Here is a 19,794-nt window from a genome sequence, read left to right on the forward strand (position 1 = left end):
TAAGAGTGTATTTCTATGCTGATAGTTCCACCCTTGGGAACTTGAGCTCTTAAATCATCTGCTTAAATATGCATGTGTGCATTTCTCTTATGTTTTTACCACATGCAAAGGTTGGAAAAATAATCTGTGTCTTAAATAAGAGGGGGGAAATGGAACAAAAACAAACAGCAAGCAAAAGAGAAAAAAGAGAGGACATGCACACAGTGAGAAGAATGTCAAGAGTTAATCCCTGGTGTAATACACTGGAGGGTAAATTCATGTTATCAGAGGAACAGTTCATGCAAGATTTATGTGTCCCCCCCACCCTCCGGTGAACTTTAAGGTAAACCTCAGCCGGCGACTGCTGCATTCCTCATAAACCCCTAGCACAGCCCGCTGCTGCTTTTCCAAACTGCTTTCTCATTATTCAATAGCACATTTTTCCACAGCATTCTGCTCTTGTTAATACTTGCTTGCTGAATTTTTTTTTTTAGTTCTGCAGTAAAAACACCTGTGTTTTATTAAGACTCAAAAATTGTGTTCCGCCTCCTTATTTTGACTGCAGTGGCTGCTGCTGAATCCAAAAAGAAAGGCGCTTAAAAGAAGAATGGGCCATCAGAGAAACTGAAACACGAAAGCATGGTTTTGTGTGGGGCTGGGGTAACTATGGCCTTGTGTAATGCTTGCTGCCATATCACAAAGTGAAGCTTGGGTGAATGAATGTGATCTTGCAACAGAAGGAAAGGCAGGGATGGGGCTAGCAAACTGCAAGTTGACTACGGCCTGGTTTCCACATTATGGCAAGTCAAAATACAGGTGTGCAGAACCTTTGGCCCTCCAGTGGTTGCTGAACTACAATTTCCATCATTCTTGGCCATGGGCTATGCTGGCTGGAGCTGATGGGAGTTGTAGTTCAGCAACATATGCAGGGTCAAAGATTCCTCGTTCCCTGCTTACCAGGTCTACTCAAATGTGTGGGTTCCCATAGAGGCCCCTATAGCTGATTTGTTTATTTGTCTCTTTTTTTACTTGTACTGAAACTGGGACTCATGTTTAAACTCTCTGGGAGCCTGCATGCTTGTGTAGTCCCAGTAAACCACCATTTGGCTTACTGTGACACGAGAGCCAGCTCAGTGAAAGGAAATCTGTGGTGATGTGGGACAGGTGAGAAAGGAGGGCAAGGCCTCAGAGGCTGTGGAGTCATTGCAACATTTTAGTAAAAGTGAGCTCTGAGAGAAAGAATGCAAAAGTGCTTAAGGCTGATGACCTAATCTTTGCCTTCTTAGTACAAAGAGTCAGATGGGTGCAAGACAGAAAGACGTGATCCCTGTGCTGTCAGATCTGTTCAGATCAAACAACCGCATGTACCCAGAATCAGGTACATAGTGCTGCTCCACCCATTTGGGTCACAGAAGGGGGAAATTGCAAAACCAGCACCGGCTACATCAGCAGCACCAATCAAGGTACAACATTTCTCATAAAAGTCACAACGAACCTTTTCTGTTTTCAGGGAAAGACGCCTCCTGTAGCAGCAGACAGAAGCAGGAGAAGCATCCTTAGTGCTGGAGTGCAGGAAGGTGGGCAAATGACTCAAGGCATGAAGGAGCCCCTACAAGAATCGAAAACCTCTCATCTCCAGTTCCTTTACCGCTTAATGGATGTAGGTAACAGAAAGTTTTAAAAGGTAATAAAAACCTTGGTGGCTTGAATGTTTTGTTAATTCTGTTCTGAGTTGTATCAGAATTACAGGGTAGTATTGGCACCTAGCTTTTGGCAGTTGTTCTCCTCTCCACCTTTATAACTATTGTCTTCAGGCTACAAAGCACATATTATGGTGTTCAAGATAGTCACCTCTTACTAATTTCTATGTGACATTCTTTTATTCATATCTATAGGTGTTCTACAAAAAAAGAAATTTACCTTGTAAAATAAAGTTATGCTAGGTCTCATATTCCAAAACTGCAAAAAGGGGATGAACAAAAATGAGCAAAATCAGCTTTGATGGGATTTACCAGCAGAGTATATAGTAGCATAACTCAGAGAGGTTTCAGCTCAAGGGACATGGAACTGATCTGTTAGAACCATTTATACATGTATGTGTCTGAAGACTAAAATCACAGTGCTCAATACATGTAAACAATGTTCAAACCTACTTCAGTGTGACTGTGTATAAACCTGACTTGCACTTACAGAACTTCACTCGTTGTCAAAGCTGTAATTTGCATTTGCTTGTATACTGTGGTTTGGAACCATTATATGTCAGACTTGAAGAATATGCGCAAATTAAGGTAATCGCATGCTATCACCACTAATTTACATACAAATGTAAACATCCAAACTCATGAAATATGTTGGGCCCTGTTATTATGGAGAGTAAACAGCAATGACTCGCCTGTTATTTACACAGCCACCCAAACAGGGCATTTTCTTCCACTGTCACCCAGCTGGGCAACACAGCAAGGGGTATAGAAGTCAGTGTCTAACCTATGTTCCGAAATGGGCTCATAATCATGCTTCATAGGTGGCCTGGCCACCTGGATTATGACTCGACAGTAATAGGGGGTTTGCCATTGCTGATGTTGTGGTTGTTGAGCCATGTGGCATTCTTTTTTCCTTTTTTAAAAAAAGGAGGGGGAGGGGGAATGGAGCCACTTAGGCGTTCTTTTCTCAGAGCTATGAACATTTTTCTTCCCACTACTGGAATGACTCTAGCTACAGATGATTCTTTCCTCCTCAAAGAACTAGCTATGAAGGAGGAAAGCTTGTTGTATTACAGGTGGCGACCATTTTGCATGCGTCCAATTGACACGACTGCCGACGTGCAAGTCCTTTTGGATCCAGAAGAGGGCAGAATGGGGGACGTAACAGGGCAGAGCGGGCTTATGCGTGCTCTGCCAAAGCGTGTGGGGGCCAGGAGTGGAACCCCCATGCAAAATGGTTGCTACCTGTACTCCATTTTATTTTGTTGTATGTAATCACTTTTATGGCAGATTTGCAAGAAGTGTCAAGTGCTGTAAAGCATATTGTACTGACCTTGAGGATAAAATCATCAAGCTGCTATGGAAGGTAATCTGAAGTACAAATCTGAGTGAGCAGCACTCATTTAATTTCACTGTTGCCCCTTATTGTCTCAGCACTATCTCTATCATTACACTTGTTTAATGTAGCCAGGATTAGCTTCTGATGAAAATGCCACACAATCAGGGCTGTAGCTGGGGGTGGCGAGTTGGACCCCTGCCCAAAATCTGCTAAAAAATGCCCATAAATCTGCTAAAAATCTGCTAAAAATGCCCATAAATATGTCTGCTTCATCCTCTTGATCGCCGGAGCCTATGTACCATGCACCTATATGGAAATCTCCATGCGTGCATGCACACAGCAGACCTAACCAAAGCGTAGCGTTTTGGAGAGGCCAGCCAGCTGCAGCAGGAGTTCCATTGGGGGTGTCGCCTTTCGCTTTGAACCCTCTCTTTGTTTGGCTTCCTCTCTGCCTGTCCCCTCCCCAAAAGACCAGGACAGGCCCCTTGTTGAGTAGAAAGGGGGATTGGGGGGGCTTTTATCCCCCGCCCCCCAGGAGGAGGGGCGCTGCCCTTCTTTCCATGCCGGGGGCCTTCTCCTCTGTCGCAGCGCAGGCTACGAAGGCGCCAACGAGGCGAGTCAGAGGGCGCTGCTTTGCAGAAGCGAGAAGCCACCAAGACACTTTCCTGCTTTCATGGAACTGAACCCCATTTGAACAGGTCAGCTTCCTTCTGAGTAAAAGCATGCATTGGCTTGGGCTAAATAGTCATGCAAATGAAGAGGGTGTGTCAGACTCCAAGCCCTGATCAGGAGAGAAATGATAACACCTGGGCACCATTGAAGTCAATGGATTTGTTAGTGGTGAATTAAATTGTCCCATTCATTTCAATGGGATGTGGGCTGCAGTGGGCTTTTGCTGAATTGGGATCATCAAGTGTAAAATTTGGTGAGTGTAATAATGTAAATTGTGAAATGGGACTTTTCTGAAAAGACAAACGGGGTCTAGGCGTTCAGAGAATATAAGATCAATACTATGCCAGTTTCAAGCAGCAGAGCTATTTGAAAACGTTGGTGCGACTTCCCATTTAGATATGTTGAAATGTATAACTAAGTATGGGTTAAGAGATGTTTATCTCAATATCTAAATAGCATTTCTCACTATGCATCTTGTGAATGTAGTTTCAATAAATTAAAACTCATAAAAAACAACCTAAGATCAAGTATGAGTGAAACCAGACTAACAAATCTAGCAATCTTGTCCATCGAGTATGAACTAACATAAAAAATAGACTTTGATGAAATTATTACTGAGTTTTCTTTGATTAAAGGGAGAAAAATAAAGTTATAATCACATTAGACTTCATTGAGGAGATTGCTACTTAAAGCCAGAGTTGGCCTAACTTGACTTTTAATTTTTTTTTTCAAATAACAACTCTTGTGAATAAGAAGTTGTAACTTGTAACTTGTGATTTGTGAATCATAATAGTCTTCTTACTTTATATTAACCAAATAAACACAGATATTGCAAAAGTAATGCCATTTTTCATCATATAGTATTATAATGTAAAGTTATTATCATGGAACAATTCAGTATGATACTGTTTGTACATTTCATTTAGGCCTATCTGTGTATTGTTTTTACAACTGAATTACTTTAAAAAACCCTGTCAACTCACATCAAAATGTCATTTTCTTTGCTGAAACCTTTTATTAAGAAATAATAAATTAAATATTGGATTTTCTGTGAAAGAATTCATTACAAGGTGAACTGCATGAGGAATTGAATGGGTGGGTGGGAGTGGGTTTGAGAAGAGGCGGAAAGAAGAGCTAATCTGTCCGTGGCTAGGGAGCGCAATCTAGACGGTTCTGCCGGGACAAAGATCACCTGGCTACGGCTCTGCACACAATAGCAAAAAAACAATTTCTAGGTGATGGGGTACAATGATATAAATTAGCTAGTTACAGTGAAGGGGGAGGTAAAGACAAATGCCCAAGAGGAGGAACAATATGATCTTGTCCAGACAAGGCCAATCCTTCAAAAGCCTGTTCCTCTTGCAAAAATACCAGGAAGTAGAGTGCAAAGAGGGATAGAGTACCAGATGAGGTATGGACTGTTCATGCAGAAATCAACAGCAAATGACAAACAAACAAAAACTCCACCACTCAACCCCCCCCCCACTACTCTGCTTATTTGTATGCACTATAAAGTATGCAGCTCAGCAACAATAGCAATGGCACATAATTCTTGCAAGCAAAAGTTGTTCCCATGCCTACCAGGTATAAGTAATGAATCAGTCACTACATTAAAAAAAAAAGTTAGTAGGTTAGGAAATAAGCATAATCACCTATAATTTAGACATGCCTAAAACAGGACACACAAAAAGTCACAAAACTGCAGTTTAAGAGAGCCACTAATTTGTGTCATAATGCACAGTACTTAGTGGAGAAGAAAGAGGCATTCACTTACATTGGCTACTGTGCTATGGAGCACAATTGATGTGTGAGAGTAGCTTAATGAGCACAATTCTATTGCTTGTTAACTTTGAAGTAGGTCCCACTGTATTCAATGGGACTTATTTCTTTCTTTTTTTTATATAAAATTTTTTATTGCGTTTCTTTCCATAGGTTAACAGATTAATTTACATAGCAACATACAAGAAACTTTTTTTTTTTATATATATGAAGAAAAATAGAAAAAAGAAGACAAAAGTTAAATATCATCAAATTCACTTTCTTTTGGACCTCCTCACATCCTCTCAACATTGCTTTCATTATTCTAACCAGTTCAGCAATTTATTATCTTGTTTCACATCTTATTGTACCTTTGAGTTTATTATGTTACCAATTTCAAAAGTTTGTAATTTGTTTTCAAGACTTTTAATAAACATAATATTTTGTTTCTAATTTATCTCGTTTTTTTCATCATTACTTACTTTATCATTTACTTAGATAATTTGCAGAAGCGTGACGTTTCTTAATCGTGCAAATCTTAACATTCAAACAACTTATAGTATTTTTGCAAATAGTCCTTAAATTTTTTCCAGTCTTCCTCCATTGTTTCTTCGCTCAGATCTCGGATTCTGCCAGTCATTTCTGCCAACTCCATGTAGTCCATCAGCTGCGTCTGCCAGTCCTCCAGTGTGGGTAAATCTGGTGTCTTCCAGAACTTTGCAATAAGGATCCTTGCTGCTGTGGTTGCATACATAAACAAGGTTCTATCCTTCTTTGGCACCTTCCGGTCCACCATGCCCAGAAGAAAGGCCTCTGGTTTCTTAGAAAAGGTATATCTGAATACCTTTTTCAGCTCATTATGTATCATTTCCCAAAAGGCCTTTACTTTCGGGCAGGTCCACCAGAGGTGAAAGAATGTCCCTTCTGCCTCCTTGCATTTCCAACACTTATTATCAGAAAGATGATATATTTTAGCCAACTTGACTGGGGTCATGTACCACCGGTATACCATTTTCATAATGTTCTCTTTCAAGGCACTACATGCCGTGAATTTCATACCGGTGTTCCATAACCTTTCCCAGTCCTCAGACATAATGTTGTGTCCTACATCCTGTGCCCATTTTATCATAGCAGATTTAACTGTCTCATCCTGTGTGTTCCATTTAAGCAGCAAGTCATACATCCTCGAAAGTACCTTAGTCTTTGGTTCTAGTAACTCCGTCTCCAGTTTCGATTTCTCCAACTGAAAACCCACTTTTTTATCCATTTTAAATACCTCTTGAATTTGAGCATAATGTAACCAATCTCGCACCTTATTTTTTAGTTTGTCCTGGCTTTGGAGCTTCCAATTATCTCCAACTCTTTCAATCAATTCCCAATATTTTGGCCAGTAGGCCTCCATATTGGGCCTTTTTTTAGAAATCTTGGCTTCCACTGGTGATAACCACCTCGGGGTCTTACTTTCTAATAAGTCCTTGTACTTCATCCAGACGGCAAAAATTGATTTTCTGACAATATGGTTTTTAAACAGTTTGTGAACCTTCGCCTTGTCATACCACAAGTATGCATGCCAACCATACACATTATCAAACCCTTCCAGATCTAGGACATCGGTGTTTTCCAACAGAAACCAATCCTTCAACCAGCAGAAGGCTGCAGCTTCGTAGTACAACCTTAAATCCGGCAGGGCAAACCCCCCTCTTTCTTTTGAGTCAGTTAGTATTTTAAATTTTATTCGGGGCTTTTTGCCCTGCCAGACAAACTTAGAGATATCCTTCTGCCATTTTCCAAAACATTCCATTCTGTCCACGACCTGAAGGGTTTGAAATAAGAATAACATTTTTGGCAAAACACACATCTTTATAGCTGCGATTCGGCCTGACAAGGTAAGTTTCAATCTTGACCAAATATCCAAGTCTTTTTTAATTTCCAACCAACATTTTTCATAATTATCTTTGAAAAGGTTTAAATTTTTAGTGGACAAGGATACCCCCAGGTATTTCACTTTTTTAACCACACTTAGCTCTGTCTCTTTCTGGTACCCCTCTATCTCTGTAGGTGTCAGATTTTTGACCAAAACCTTAGTTTTTTGTTTGTTTAGCTTAAATCCCGCCACCCGACCAAACTCCAAGATAAGTTCCAGAACTCTTTTTGTACTAGATTCTGGCTCCTGTACTGTCAAGACTAAGTCATCTGCGAAAGCTTTCAGTTTGTATTGTTTTGCTCCGACCACTATACCTTGCACCAACTGGTCCTCCCTGATCATATTCAGCAATACCTCCAGAACAGAAATAAATAGCAGAGGGGATAGAGGGCACCCCTGTCGTGTCCCTTTTTCAATTTGGAGTTCCTCCGATACCACATTGTTCACTATCAGCTTAGCTTTTTGCTCTGAATAAATTGCTTCTAGTCCATTTTCAAACCCCCGTCCCACTCCCATCCCTTTCAAGTTTTTCTTCATAAACATCCAAGAAATGTTGTCAAATGCTTTCTCCGCATCAATGAAGATTAAGGCTGCCCTTGTGTTTCTAATTCGCAACAGCTCCAATATATCAATAATGTTCCTAGTGTTGTCAGACATGTGTCTACCAGGGAGAAAGCCTGCTTGGTCCTTGTGAATTACTTCATTTAATACATTTTTAAGTCTATTCGCTAAAATGTCTGCAAATATTTTGTAATCCACATTCAGGAGTGAGATGGGACGGTAATTCTTAAGCTGGGTCTTTTCCCTTTCTGATTTGGGTATCAATGTGATGAATGCTTCTTTCCACGTTTCCGGTGCCCTCCTCCCCTCCATAATCTGGTTACAAACCTCCAACAACGGTTGTATCAAGAAGTCCTTCAAAGTCTTATAATATTTGGAGGTGAGTCCATCCGGGCCTGGAGATTTGCCAAGTTGCATATTTTGAATGGCACCTTCAATTTCCTGTTGAGTTATTTTGCTGTTGAGAATTGATCTTTTGTCTTGACTTATTTTGGATAGTCCATTTGTCCTCAAAAATTGGTCTATTTCAGATTCTTTCTGAGGCCCCTGTGCATAAAGCTCTTTGAAGTATCTGTGGAAGCACTTTCTTATTTCTTCTGGTTTCTGAACTATTTTTCCTTGAATCTCCAAGTTTGTAACCGTGTTTAACTTTTGTCTTTTTTTCAACTGCCAAGCTAACAACTTTCCACATTTGTTTGCTGATTCAAACGATCTCTGCTTCATTTGTTTAATTTTCCATTCAATCTCTTGATTGATCAATTTCGAATATTGTGCTTGATGGAATTTGATCTCTCTTAGCACCTCTTTTGACTTTGGTTTGGTTCTCAGCTTTTTCTCTCCTTCACTTATTTTCTCTAGAATTTTTTCCTTTTTTCCATTCCAAAATTTTCTCTTTATTGTATTCTGTTGTATCAGAAACCCTCTCATTACAGCTTTACTTGCGTCCCAGATTGTTCTTTTCTCCACCGTAGTGTTCAAATTTATTTCAAAATAGTCCTTTAGGGTTTTTTGGGCCTTCTTAACAATCTCTTGATCTCTCAACAAGGTGTCATTCATTCTCCATCTGAAGGATCCAGTTGGGATAAGTCTCAATTCCATTTTCAAGGCGTTATGGTCGGAGCAGGTTTTTGGGCAGATTTCCACTTTTCTTGTTTTCGGTGCCATCCCTCTAGATATCCAAATTTGGTCGATTCGTGTCCATGACAGATGGGCCTCAGAAAAGAAGGTTCCCTCTTTACCCAAGGGGTTCTTTGTCCTCCAAATGTCAATCAAGTCCATATTGTCTGTCATTTCAAAAAAAGTTTTAGGAAGTCTGCCGTCTGTTGTTAAGTTTTGATTTTGGGATTTGTCCATATTTGTTGACACCACCCCATTCATATCTCCCATCACAATAATGTTAGAATAGTCCAGATAGTCCATCATTGTCTCATGCAGCTTCTTGTAGAATTCTGATTTTCCATCATTTGGCGCATAAATTCCTAATATCAAAATCTTCTCTCCTTGTGTTTGAATTTCAATTGCGAGAGTTCTTCCATGATCATCTTTAAATAGAAATTTTGGTGACAGGTTCTCCTTTGCATAAATTACAACACCTCTTTTTTTAACTTTGTCAGATGAAATAAATTCTTGGCCAAGTCTTTTATTGATTAATACTTTCCTATGGAGCCTAGTCACATGTGTTTCTTGGAGACATATTACGTCCAATTGTTCTTTTTTTAGGATATGAAATATCCTCCTTCTTTTTTCCGGAGAATTCCCGCCATTTATATTCCAACTAAGTAGCTGCAGAGACATCCTGTTCTAATTAAGATGTTCTTAGGGTGAGGTGCCTTCCTTTTGCTCAGATCCCGAGGGTGCAGGCGTTAGCCCGCCTCCAGGCAGTATTGGTGTTGGTAAGGTTGGAAGCCAATCTGTTCCTTTTTGGAGATCTTCTCCGTGGTCGTGAAGGAACTTTTGGTTATCTTCAGGTGTTCTAATTTTGACCTTCCTTTCTTTGTAGGTGAAGGATAATCCTTGTGGAAACTCCCACCTATAGGGAATTGCGTTGTGTCTCAGCAATTTTGCTAGTTCTGTATAGGTGGCTCTAAGGTCCAACAACTGTCTTGGAATATCTCTGTAAATTTCCACCCTTTTATCTTGAATTTCGATTGCTTTTTTGAAGTGAAGACCTAGGATCTTATCTCTCTCTTCCTTTGATCTTAAAATTATCAAGCAGTCCCTGGATCTGTCTTTCCTTACCAATCTTCCCAGTCTATATGCCGAGACAATCCTGAAATCTATGTCCTCCTTTAAACCCCAGAACTTCGTGAATTCCTGCGTCAAATATCCAATCAGGTCTCCTTGCTCGAGTTCCGGGATGCCTCTCAATTTGATGTTGCTCTCGCGATTTTTCAGTTCCACCATTGACAGATAAATTTGTTGTTCACCCACCTGTTTGTGCAGGGGCTTGACTTCTCCTTTAATTTCTTCAACTTCTTTTTGTAAAGCTCCCACTTTCTGAATTGCTTCTCCAGCTAATTCCCGATTTTCCGCTGTTGCTCCTTGCAAATTCTCTATAGCCTGCGTGTGCTGGGAAACTTGTTCAGTCAATTTTTGAATCGAAGAGGTCGCTTTATCTATTTTCAAAGACTGGTCGTCCACTTTCTGGTTTAAACTTGATAGTTGCTCCAATATTTGTTTTAATAATGTATCTGACCCACCTGCTGCCATATCTTCTTCAGTGGACTTCTCGGTTATTTCCCCTTCCCTCTGAGACACCAGTACAGCTGGAACCGACGATCGGCGTCCTTGGGTCAGTGTTGTTTGTACAAATTGTGTTGGTTTTCTTTCCTTTTCTTTTTCCTTAGCCTCTTTAGATTCCTTAGCTTTAGATGCTCTTGTTCTCCCTGCACCACTCATTACACATCTGTCAATGTTCAAGGTCAGATTGTCTATTGTTCCATGGGAGAGACAAATTCAGAAGTAAACAACCAGTGAAGTGGAATTCAAAACAAGAGTCAGTTCCCAGGATTTTATAATCCGAAAGCCCTGTAGGGGGAGTGCCACCAGGTTTCAAAGACAAAGAAGGAAGTAATCCGCCATTAAAGTTCCAAATTATTTCAAATCAGTAAATCCAAAAGTCCAACAGTCCCTTCAAAAACTCAAAGTTTCCCAAAGCACCTTTTATAGTTCAACAAAGTTTCACAAGAGGTGCTTGCAACAGTATCCCATCCAATCTTTTCTGCTCAAATGTAACAGTTACGTTCCAGCAAAGTTTTTACAACTGTTTCCGCAGTTTGACACAGTCTCCCTCTCTGGCAGCCCGACGATCTGGCTCCTTAAAAATACAGCCCGAAGAAGAAAAAGAATAGGAGGAAAATCCCCATTTACTACTTCTTTTAGTCAATGTCCATTTCCACCTTCAGTTTAAAAAAAACAAGCAGATCTGATAGCACGAAAAAGTTAAAGCTTCCCACAGTCCCGTTTCAAGCGCTTTCCGCTTTTTAAAGCTTTGCTTTGATCTTGTCAGCAATGTCGGAAGACGGACTTCCCTTTTCTCGTCTCCCGCTTTCAGCCGAATTTACGAAATTCTTTGCCAAATTTTAAACCCCTTTACTCACGGGTATGTTACTTGCAGTTTGGTGTTGATTTTAGGAAGAAGGATCAGCGCTCATCTGTAACAGCCGCGCGGCTTCACTTCCGCGGAAAGAGCGATGAACTCACAGCACCGCTACCCCTCCTTCACTCCGGGTCTCCTTACGGGGTCCCTTCTGTGTTTTCAGAGCAGCTTCTGGTGCCCGCCGAGTCCCACGGCCACGGGCTCACTCTACCCGTGGTTTATCTTGATGGGTCGTCGCTATGCCGCAGCGAACGACCCTTTTCCGCGGAGCCCCTCTTCAGAGAACGAAGAGGACCGCCATTACAGTTTCGCGCCGCCCCCGGAAGTCCAATGGGACTTATTTCTTAGTAACTAGTGTTTGGAACAGCAGCTTTAGTTTGTGCTACTGGTCTGGACTAAGGTTACCAGATCCGGGGACACTTTTTTCTTTTTGAAAAGAGAAAAAAAAGTTATTAAAACACACACACACACACACACACACACACACACACACACACACATATATATATATATATATATATATATAAAATTAAGAAGTCATATCTTCTCTTCTGTGGTCTCCTCTGTCATGTGGCCTTCCTCTGGGCCCCGGCCTGCAATCTTGGAGCGCTAGCAGCCATGGAGTAGGCTCAGGTCGGGCCTGGGCTCGGCCACGTGTCCTTCCCTTCCCAGTGCTCTCCTAACTCTCCTTAGTGGTGGCGGCAGCAGCAGCAGCGTGGCAAAACCGGGACTCCCCTCTTTCTTCTCCTTCCTCTTTCTTTCTCTCTCTTCCTTCTCCTTCTTCTCTCCTCCTTCTCCCTGCATCGGCTCTGGGGTTTTCCTGGCCCCAGAGCACCGCTGGGCAATTGTCTAGGCACTCTCGCTCCCAGCTCGATTTGGGTCGTGGGGGGTGTGTGTCAGCACTTCCCCCAGTTGACGCACCGGGCGTCCCTGGTTCCCCCTCCGCAGTGGCGGTGGTAGCAGCAGTCTCAGCAGCCCGGAGCTAGCCTGGTAGCGCAGTTGGCTCTGGCTGGCTTCAGGAGCTGCTCATTGCTGTGGCGCCCACCATTTTGCCTCACCGGAAGTCCCCATATAATGTGTCTTGTGCCGTTGAACCAATCACGCAACATTCATTCCCTACTAATAAACCTATAACACTTAAAATATAAATCCAGGGACATTGAATGAAATCCGGGGATAGATTTGTAAATCCAGAGTCTGTCCCCGGGAAACATTGATGTCTGGTAACCATAGTCTAGACCCCACTCTTCACATGCTCAGTTTCTACCTCAAACGGTCCCCAAGTCATGGCTCATCCATATGTACCTTTTGCCCTGCACTTTCTAGGCACAGGTCCATGCTTTCCCAGTCCTAGTGCTCCCCCCCCCGCCGCCCATTGCTTTCCCCAGGGAAACCCGATTTTATTGTTGAATCAGAGCAAGCAGCAATTTGGGCTTTCCACAGATTGTTGTTTGCTCCAATTCAGCGGCAAACAGCACCGCCAGGGGTGGGGGACAACGCTGTCAGACACAGACCTGGGAAGCCTGGTCCTGTGCCCAGAAATGCAGAACAAATATAAATATGGATGGGCCCTCAGGGGAGAACTACGGACACTATTTAGGTAGAGTTGATGCTCCTGAAAACCAGCTGAGAACTGGGATTGTGAGTGTGTCAACATTTTAAGAGACTTTGGCTGTCTACACACCCTCAAAACACATTCTTCTCCTCAAAGAGTTCTGGGTATTGCCTGTGTCCACAGCACCTGGTTTGGGACTCAGACTAAGTAGGAGTGAGATGAAAACCCCATTTCCTATGGTTGACAGAAGGATGGAGATGTGAATCTGCATGCTAGTTAGGTTCACCCTTCCTAATGTTTCTATCTGCCACACCCCCACTGTCTTGGATTTGCCAGTGTGAGGGGAAGAGAGGGACTTGCAATCAGTACACAGACTTATTCCTCCTGGTATCCTCACAGAGCTTCTGCTGCCTTAAGGACCAATGAGACTTAAAGAGTAACTACAGCTGAAAATGGAATCCCTTCCTCTTAGGTCTCTGCTCTAAACAACTGAAATACTGGGAGGCTTGAGGCAAATTCTGCCTCTGAGGAAAACATGGGAGTCTGCTCAGACCTTTCTAGAACCTTGGTGAGCTAATCTGCCCTACATTGTATATTGAAAAGTGAGATATGGGAGCACTCCTAGGCTGTATAGAAATAACTTTGGAAATGGTACTTGGAAAATGAATTAGCCGGCAACTAATCTGCTCTTATCCGTGTTTCTGTGAACTGGATTCTTTTATTCTGTCTTCCAAAGCTGAGATTTTAGCAGATTTCAAACAGAATAAAAATAAAACAGAAAATAGGCATATTTGGACTGATTACTCAACAGGGGTCGTTTGTGACAGGAAGTGCAGCTGTGTGACTAATAGGCCTGACTTTTTCTTGGCTTCTTTCCCCTTCAAAATTCTTGTTTACTGCTTGGGTTCTAAAAAAAAAAAAATTAGAATGGCAAAAGCTAGCAATATTCCAGGAAAAAATGGTCTGTGCAATAAGCAAAGGCAGTAAATTTTACAGAAAATCAGGGCTACAGAACACTCCTCCAAATATTCCTTCCAGGCTCCTGACTCACGTCATCTCTCCCCCTGCTTTTCTCAAAACATATGTCTAGCAGATCCCTTTTTCTCCTGAGGGGAGGGGAAGCATATGAATCATATTTTGAACATTTAACTCTGGAATTCCTGAGAAGAAAACTAACTCCAAGGAAACAAAGGACCTTTGTGCATTTTGCACTTTATTCATTGCTATTGCTGGTTCCTAATAATCATTTTGCTTTAATCAGAAGTTGGAAAACACTTTTGCACACTGTGAAGACAAGAATCTGATATTGATATGATGGGAAGGTTCATAGAATCACATGAAGCATAATCAACAAAGCTGATAATGTTATTGGTGTAAACTGAGAGGTAAAGAAATGCCAAGGTATAGCATTGAACGCATGAGGGATCAAAGATATGAACTGTGGTGAGGGAAATTTCCAGGAGTCAAGAGTGCCTATGGACACTTCCATTTACCCCACACTAGCTTAGAATTTGCATTGGATCAGTGTCACTGGTCTGAAAGCTTTTAATTTATGTTCCAAAGCAGAAACTGTCAGGTGTAAGACCCACATGATTTGAAGAACTGTTACAAAAATTAAGCCCTAAAAGGAACACAATAATGAAATGAAAATCTCTTCTGGGGTTCTGATCTACTTTATCTGAGGTTATTCAAGAGGGAAACCTAATATAACATACTTGCCATGCAAAAACCACTTGAATACTGCCATGGATTTCATCGAGTATGGATTTTGAAGATTAAACAGAAATAATAGAAAAATCTGCTCTTGGTAAAACATTGCTGGTAGAGGAAGTCAGAAGAGTTACATTCTTTCTGGTTTGTATATTCTTAAGATGCAAACATAATGAATAAACAGGATTGTCTCTATTTCAAATTAGCTCAGAATGTATGCTTCAGGCACCACTTAATGGCAACTGTTGCTGAGGGGGGGAATTCATGCAAGTTTATAGAGCACTTGGACAGAGCCACTATAGAAATACAGTAGACTAAAGTGGCCCAACTGTCCCATTGAGGGATATTCAGCAGGGGTAGCCAACATGGTGCCCTCCAGATGTTGTGGGCTACAACACTCATCATCCTTGACCATCGATTGTGCTATTTGGGGCTGAATTATAGTCCAAAACATATAGAGGGCAGTGTATTTTCTACCCATGGTGTGGGGCACGAACTGAAGTTTAGAAGCAAATACATTTATATTCAGCAGTAACAAATGATTCTTCTTATTTCAGTTTGACAAAATATTTTAATTGTTACTCTTTCAGTGCAATGGCAAAAGATTGCACAGAGCTCAGAACAGTTGCATTTCAGTCCAAAGGTGGTTGCGTTTCTCCAGCAGCACAATGATTCAGGGGCATACATCTGGTAGAGGGTTTAGCGATTCTTGAAACAAACTATGGTATATTTAAGATAGAATAGTATGTTCTACCTGAAGGGTACAGAAACTCACATTTGCCTTTAATCTCTTCTTGTTTTTTCTGCCACAATCAGACTTCAATTCCAGATGTTTCCCTTCAGGCTGGTTTGGAGCATGACAGGGTTGCTATTTTCACAGAATAAATAGTCTGGGATGTACATACAGTTACAGTCTACACACTCAAATATGCCCATTCTTGGAGATTGCTAACATTTCATTTCTCACCGGGTGGCTAACATATGGACTGCCAGCATCTGAGGTATGTTAGCAGGGGGTTGAGTGTAGCATTTTCCATGCACTGCATACATTCCAATGTACAGTAGAAACTGTGTTTCCAGGAGCTTAGTTCCAATGAGCTTTCAGTTGCTATTGACATACATTCCCTTTTTTGAAAAGTCCTCACATTTAGTTAAGAAATGTTCAGGAGAAATAGGCTGTCACTTTTCCAATAGCGAGCTATTTTTGAAAAGTCTATTAAAATCACTATTAAAAGGCAAATTCATTGATTGCTGAAACACCTTCTTGTCAATCTGGCAAGAGTAAAAGTACATTTATTGTCTCCATCACCATTAAGAGATCAGGTTTACTGGGGCCAGTTCAAGCCTTGGTAAAACTCCATGGCAGTCAAATAAGAGTTGTGGCGTGGCTGAATTCTGTGTGTGTGTCAGCTGCCACATCACAGAGTCTGATGTCAGGGCAGAGGTCTGAGGCAATCAGATGGCAAGCCATAAAATCTGGTTTTTTAAGTTTAGTCCTGTTTGTTTGTGTTCTGAATACCTGTGTCTGATGTAAACACTTGAGCAGCCAAAAACCTTCCAGAATAAAGCCTGTAAACAGCTAGATGTGATCCCGTAAAGATTTGCTTGTTCTATATGTCTCACCATGTAATCACCTGACATTTTTCCACCAAGAAAAGCTAAGAAGGAAGTAAGCAATGGGAAGAAAAGTAATGAGGATATGATGGATTTGCAGGATACTGCCTCCCCCTGAAAAAAACCTCCACACGTTAGTGGTGTGGTAAAACTGAAGCAGTGGTATTTTCCCTTCTTCAAACTGGCACAATTTCCAGCATGTTGATACTGATCCCATTTCAGGTTTTGTATGGGGTCAGGTATGTGTGTTTCATACTTACCTTTTCCCTCACTCTTTCCAGGCACAGTCCATAGTCTTTAAAGATTCGTGTCCGCGCACCTTTTTCCCCTTCTGGAACTTTCCCTGCGAAAACATACTCTTTAGCGCTCAACTGGACCAAACATCAATTCAAGTTTTCTGTAGGTTGCTGTTTGCTCTGATTAAGCGGGTTTTCGCAGGGAAAGCTCCAGAGGAAAAAAAGGGGCTTCACGGACATGGATTCTTAAAGACTTTGGACTGTGCCTGGAAAGAGTGCAGGATAAGCCCACAGAGTCCACAAACTAACACCAAATTTTAGGGGAGTGGAGGAGTTGAAGCAAATTTGCAGAAAAAAATTCCCCTCAGATTTACCTTTGAATTTTGATGGTGACTATTCTCCAACTATGAGTGCATGGCAAGTATTTGCTCTTCAGCATCAGCATTTGACTTTGCAAAATTTTGCAGTAGCAGGCAGTATTTGCCATCTGACATGAAACAGCAGTCATTACTTTATGATGTCAGATGTAATGAGAAGGTGAATCATATACCACATAGAACAACACTGAAAAAAGGGCAAAAAACCTCTCCCTCCTGATTTGTTAAATAACTGATTTCTACATATCCCAGATTTCTCAAAGCACTTCAAATGTTTTTCTTCCTCAGGTGATACTAATAATAATAATAATAATAATAAATTTTATTTATATCCCGCCCTCCCCAGCCGAAGCTGGGCTCAGGGCGGCTAACAGCTCTTTCTCAATAGCTTCATAAACATCATATGTCCACTTGAGCATGTAATTTTTGTATATGAGGGTATACCTCAGTAGCAGAGCATGTGAAGAAGATCCCAGAAGGTCCCAATTTCAATCCCTGGCATCTCTAAGTAGGGTTGGTCAAATTCCCTGTCTGAAACCTTGGAGAGCTAAAGTCAGTCAGTGGAGACAATGTTGAGTTAGATGGATCAATGGTTTCACTTAGTATAAGGCAGCTTCCTGTGTTATACAATAGATGCACAAAACAGAAAAGACTGCTGTCTCTAAGCAAAGCTATTATTTTGCACTCAACATTTGACAATCCACTTGACAGTGTTGGGCATGCGGCAATCAATGTTCTTGACAGCAGATATGTAGTAACCATCAGCATTTGACACCTGACTTTCAACAGAATTTAGAGAACTGGATATTAACTTCTTCCATCTAGTCAATCAAAACATTTGAATTTTGCCTTCCAAGTCCAGCACTCGAACCATGGACTACAGTGGCTGTCAAGCTAAGAAACGGCCCACTCTGAGATTGCTCTAGCTGTAATTTCTGAACGGCCTTCAGAGAAACCAGATTCCAATTACCTTGAATTAAATGGACTTATCAATGAAACTCTTTGGCTGTTTTGAGTTATATTTCTGAGAAAGTTATCCTTAAAATGTGGCATAAGTTTCTTTCCATGGAGCTATCATCTTGGTGTTTTTTTCTGGAATTCTTGCTACAGCTGCATGATCCCTTTTGTTATCATTGACAGGCCAATATGCCCAGAGGCTCAATTTAAGAACTGAGAGGTACCAATGCTGAATCCTGCCTGGAAGCCATTCACCTGGATTCCATGCTGCCAAATTCCAGGTGTGTGGTTGCTGGCTGTGATCACCTCATGGTGAGGGAAAGGTACCCTACAGACACCCAGAGGCATTTTACTAGTTCACATGTTCCAGGGATGAGTCCAGGCATCTAAAATAAGATCTGAGGCTCAGCCCTAGCTCAAAGTAAGCATTAAGTTAGTAAATTAATAAGTTAGGAAGTTAGTAATCTGCAGAGTAGTTCAAAATCTCTGGGCTTTCTTGCTGGCTGTAGATGCAAAGCCTGGCACTTGGATTGTGCACAAATTCACTGATGGATATGTGTTCTAGTTTTTTAATTTGTAATGTTGCTATTGTACAACTCAAATTGTATAATGAAAATATACACGTGATGTCTACCCAGTGCAAAGCAGCTGTGAAGAAGGTGAATTCCATGTCGGGGATTGAAAATGGTGGTGTTCATTACCACAGGATAGTTACCAACTTGGACAGCTTTAAAAGCAATTCCCCTTGGCATCTGGATTGGCCATACGGAGAACAGGAGGCTAGACTAGATTTAGTGTCGAAGGCCTTAGTCAGATCAATAAATGCCACATACAGGGGTTGGTTTTGCTCTCTGCATTTTTTAAAAAGCTGTCCAGTGGAAAAAATCATGTCCACTCTTCCCCTAGAAGGTCTAAAACCATTTTGGGATTCAGGAAGGGTCGCCTTGGATATTGTTGAGAGATGGTTTGCTAAGATCCTTGCAAGAATTTTGCCGGCTGCAGGTAATAGAGAGGTGCCTCGATAGTTTCTGTAATCGGTTCTGTCACCTTTTGTTTCAAGAGATTGATAATTTTGGCATCCCTAAAGTCTGCTGGGATCTCCTCTCTCTCCCAGATTTTTTTGATGAGTTTGTGCAGATGCCTGATAATCGCCTGCCAAAGCAACTACTCTATTCCAAACTTAAAAATGGAAAGTGTAATGTTGGTGGTCAACAAAACAGGTTTAAAGACTCTCTCAAGGCAATTTTAAAAAAATGTAGTATAAACACCAACAACTGAGAAACACTGGCCTGCGAGTGCTCTAATTGGAGAACAGCCTTTACCAAAGGTGTCATGGACTTTGAAGATGCTCGAACTCAGGACGAAAGGGAGAAATGAGCTAAGAGGAAGGCACGCTTGGCAAACCCTCACCGTGATCAACCCCTACCTGGAAACCAATGTCCCCACTGTGGAAGGACGTGCAGATCTAGAACTGGCCTCCACAGTGACTCATGGACTCACTGTTAAAACCGTGTTTATGGAAGACAATCTTACTTGGCTACAAGTGATCGCCAAAGAAGAAGAGACTAGATGGGTCTTTGGTTGATGCAGCAGGGCTCTTTTTTATACTCTTACAATCACATCTTTAAATTATCTCTGTTGCCAGCACTAGCTATTTGGATACAATTATAATTTCCTCCCAAATAGAGTTTTCCAAGTGGCAAGCCTTTTTGAAAATTATATTTTTTCTTCCCTCAATTTCCCCTCCCCATTTTTTTTTTTACCAACACTGGTATTGGTGGCAGTTCTGCCATTTTAAGAGTTGGAGAAGTGAG

General features: G+C 41.4%; 2 protein-coding genes across 20 annotated transcripts in view; one reads left to right on the forward strand and one right to left on the reverse strand.

The window, feature by feature from the left end:
- Positions 1-19,794, forward strand: part of LOC308597318 (uncharacterized protein) — a 146,941-nt gene that overhangs the window by 109,503 nt on the left and 17,644 nt on the right. For 3 of the 4 annotated variants that reach the window (XR_014012887.1, XR_014012888.1, XM_081213208.1), the window contains 2 exons: positions 1,266-1,357; positions 1,490-1,663. The gene's annotated coding sequence lies outside the window, so the exon portion shown is untranslated. Of the gene's footprint in view, positions 1-1,265; positions 1,358-1,489; positions 4,735-19,794 lie in introns of those variants that run through there. The other variant, XR_014012886.1, reaches the window with a different exon arrangement.
- Positions 1-19,794, reverse strand: part of RAD51B (RAD51 paralog B) — a 403,358-nt gene that overhangs the window by 98,960 nt on the left and 284,604 nt on the right. The window lies entirely within an intron of this gene.

Source organism: Podarcis bocagei (assembly GCF_964188305.1).
Source record: "Podarcis bocagei genome assembly, chromosome: 1".
Taxonomy (NCBI): Eukaryota; Metazoa; Chordata; class Lepidosauria; order Squamata; family Lacertidae; genus Podarcis; species Podarcis bocagei.